We start from the raw sequence: 4,296 nt of genomic DNA on the forward strand, positions 1-4,296 counted from the left end.
TTTTTTTCTTGTGTTCAGACAACTTTGTAAACATCCCACTGCTGTCTCATATCTTCCCTGTTTTTCCCCTGTTCCTAAGAAAACTGTTTTCTCCTGCAAAGCCTCTGCTCATAATCTGAACTAAATTTTTCGCATCGGTGACTTCCAGTACAACCCGCCCACCAAAACTCATCCAGAAAGGCTGGGTGGGTTTGGGTGTTTGTTTGTTTTTTAATTTGCATCTCAGAGAAGAAAAGTTTCAACAATCAAAGGTGCCTGCATTGAAACAAGCAGTCGGTCTCATTGGGGGCACCTTCTTCTTTGCTCTGTTGAGAGTGAGAGAGAGAGAGAGAGAGAGAGAGAGAGAGAGAGTGAGAGAGAGAGAGAGTGTCCCTGGTCCGGTCTCCTCTCAACTGAGCCTGAGAAAGCCAAGATCATATTCCCCTCTTGCTTTACACAAGAGTCGAAATACCGAAGCCAATGGTGCTCCTGTAATATCTCTTGTAAAATCCACCAGATCATCTCTTGACCCTTCACACCTTTCTCCCCAGTGGGAAAAACCTTCTTTTTGTTGCATTCTTTTCATGTTTTCAGGTTTAAAATGCCAGGGGCCAAGTGATTGAGCAAATACATTATCTTTTGTGCTTCACTGTTCCTATCTGAGAATCTACTGTGTTTTACACATGAGTAAGTGGAGCTACTCTCATGTAAGATAGGGGGAGCAAATGAGGCTGCTGAAATGCTCAAATGCTTCAATGCATGTGCAAAAAAAAGGCCTTAAAAAAACAACCCCAGAGCAGTTGGAACCCATGAGGACAAGACTGAACTGACCCCACCAATAGGACAATCATGAGAAGCAGCACAACATGTGCAAAAACACAAGACAGCTGCAGTCTGAAAGATGCCCATGTTATAGACCGGGGTGTTGAACTCATTTGTTATGAGGGCCAGATCTGACATATATGAGACCTTTTTGGGCTGAGCCATGTGTGTCATAAAATGTAATGCCAGGTAGCAGAGATATAAACTTTATAAAGGACACAAACACAAAGGGGTTTTTTTACTTAAAATAAAGACGTGCTTAAAACAGTAGAACTCTTGCAATATTTTGTTTATTTAACAGTGTCTGAATTCTTGCTCTGAATTATTGCATCGAAATGTCTGTGCTGTTGCAATCTTGAGTGTGCTGTTCAGGTGTGTATCTGTAAGCTGCAAACCTATGATGATGCAGCAGTAGCAGAACTGGAAGAAGAAGCAGAAGATAGCCAGTTCCACTGCGGGCCTGATAGAAGCCCGCTGGGAGCCTTATCCAGCCCCCGGGCCACATGTTTGACACCCTTGTTATAGACTTTCTGAAGCTTCCAAAGAGTCTTCAAAGGCAGCCCTAAATAGAGTGTATTACAGTAGTCTAATCTGGAAGTGATCATTTCATGGATTACAGAGGCAAGATCAGAGTGGGCCAGATAGAGGGCCAGCTGGCAGGCTCAGCGTAGGTAATAAAACACTCTCTTCACCACCCTGGAATTGAGCCACATCCTTAAGCTCCTAAGGGAGACCACTGCAGAGAGCTGGATTCTAACAAATGCAATGCAAGTAAGGCCAGCCACCCCTGAGCCCCAGACCTACCCAACCACATGATCTCCATTTTTGAAGGATTTAACTTCAGCCAGCTCTCACCTTACCAATCCACTACAGCGTCCAGGCATGAGGCCAGGACCAACCATTTTTCAAGCAGGAGGCAGAGCTGGGTGTCACCGGCTATTGGTAGCACCCAATTCCAAAACTCCTGATGATCTCCACCAAAGGGCTCATATAAATATTAACCAGCATCAGGGAGAGGATCAACCCCTGCAGGACCCCACAGGTTAGGGTCCAGGGGGGTGACCTCTCTCCACCAAGAGCTACCTTCCATGAGCATCCCTGAAGGAATGAGAACCACCTCACCCCAAGGAAGGCTAGGCAATCAACCAGGATCAAACGATCAATTGTGTCAAAAGCAGCTGACAGAGCCAAAAGGATCAGCAGTGCCAGTCCACCTTTGTCAAGATGTAATCGGAGGTCTTGGTACCAAACCCCAGCCTGAAACGAGATTGGAAGGGATCCAGGGCCAATGTTTCATGCAGGATTGCTCACTCAGGAATGGAAGGTTTGACACTAGGCAGTGATTGGCTAGGTCCCTTTCATCTAATGATTTCTTTTTCAGGAACCATGGCACCACCACCTCCTTAAGGGAGGGAGGGATAATTTCTCTCAGGGCTCCTCCTACCATCTCCTTGCAGGCTTTCAACCAGCCAGGAAGGGCAGCGGTACAAGGAGCAGATGGTTGCTTCAGTCAAGACTTTGTCAACATCAGGCTGAAGGAGTCCAAAAAAGAACCCAACATGGCAAGCGGAGTCTCCAGTCTGCTACCAGTTCCAGATTTGGCATTCAGGTCCTGGTGGAGGGAAAAGACTTTATCTGCAAAAGATATTGCAAAGGAGTTACAGCTAATAGCCAAATTGTTATCCATATTAGAAACCACTGCAGGAGTGGCCAATGGCCAAATTACTCAAAACAATTGTGCTGGATGTGAACTAGCGGATGCAATGGAGGCAGAAAAGTAAGATCTCTTTGCTGCCTTCACCGCCAATTCGTAGGCCTTCAAATGGGCTCTATAAAGTGCTCTCAATGTTTCATCACAAATCTTCTGTCAATGTTGCTCTAGCCGTCAAATACTCTCTTTGCGTCCCTCAGCTCTTCTGTATACCAGGAAGCTAGGAGGTTTGACAGTGTAGAGAGTGTTGGGGAGCAATTTGGTCAATAGCCTCCTGCAGGCCTAAGTTCCAGGCCTTGGTCAGTTCATCGAGAAAACTGCCAAGCCAGCAGGTCCAGACAAATCCCACAGAGCATTCTGGACAAGTACATTGTTAGAAGGACAAAAAGTGGTTCAGGAAAACATTGATTGCTCCAATAAACCTAAGTGTCACAGAGGTGGCAAAATTATTATCTGCACTTCAAAGTACAAGTGGGAATTGAATGTTCCTCCATAGGGGGGGGGGAAACCCTGCTCAAGAACCAATGTCAGGTGGAAAGGTTTTTAATGTTTGGATCTGTTCATGGGTGTTCAATAGGTTGTTCCACTGTATTCCTTCCTAACCACACAGTACAGTGCAACTGGTGTTTCATACTCTCAGGTTTTCACACAGCCTGATTGAAGGCTACCACCTTCCCATCCTTTCTGCATACCTGCTCTGCTCAGCTGGCAATTCTTTAAATAGGCAATTATATCACCCAGTCATCAATATCAAATCAGTCATCAATAAATGTTGAGTTTCGATAATATCCTATTCTTTGGGGTTCAGGTAAGTAATCTTTTGTGATGCTAATGGCCACCAATCAGTTTGAATCAGCAGCAACTTTGCACATGAGCACAGTGGTGTCTTCTTTGAATGGGAATGCCAGCATCTTCTGGAATATAGACCATGGGTATGATTTGGAATATCAGATACACAGGGGATTCCTTTTGCTGGTTCCAGAAAGCTAGTGCTACAAGACTGCATTTATTTATTTATTTTCATTTATAGCCCACCCATCCCACTAGCGAGCTCAGGGCAGGTAACATCATGTAATAATACAATAAATACAGTTAAAAATTTAAAACACGGTAATAAACATTAAAAACAAATCACAGTTCAGACAAGTCAACTGGTTGTGAGAGGTTGCCTAGCATATTATTGGGGTTAATAGGTGGGTGATAAGAACCTCAGGGAGGCCATACACGGATGCCCACTGCCTCAGCCAATGGCATGGCGGAAAGCATCTGTCTTGCAGGCCATGCAGAATTGAAGGAGATCCTGCAGGGCCCTGATCTCGACAGGGAGCATGTTCTACCTGGCAGAGGGCAGGGCAGAAAAAGCCCTGGCCCTGGTGGAGACAAGACTGACATCCTTCAGGCCAGGGACAACCAGGAGATGTTGGTCCGTAGAGTGTGTTGGAAATGTATGTGTTTGCAAGGTCTCACAATCCAGTCATTATAGGGTTAACTTGTTTACCTTCTATGCTATTGTTTAGACTGACCTGGAAGGGAAACCTGGCAGATAGTCAATGTGGAAAAAGCCCATGAATCTGAGTGTGTTTACAAACAATGATTGGTTACTGTTTTCAGGTGACTTCCTTTCTAGGGGGTCAAGAAGAAGTAGATACTCCATTGATAGGAGTTCTTGTCTAGCCATGCTTGTATAGAAGTAAAGTGTTAGAAATGTAGCTCTTAGATCTTAGTTACTTTGTAGGTCTCCTGTATACCCTTTTCCCTTAGAAATAAAGGGATTTTAAACACAA

Source organism: Gekko japonicus, unplaced genomic scaffold (assembly GCF_001447785.1).
Source record: "Gekko japonicus isolate JY-2015 unplaced genomic scaffold, Gekko_japonicus_V1.1 scaffold342, whole genome shotgun sequence".
Classification (NCBI taxonomy): domain Eukaryota; kingdom Metazoa; phylum Chordata; class Lepidosauria; order Squamata; family Gekkonidae; genus Gekko; species Gekko japonicus.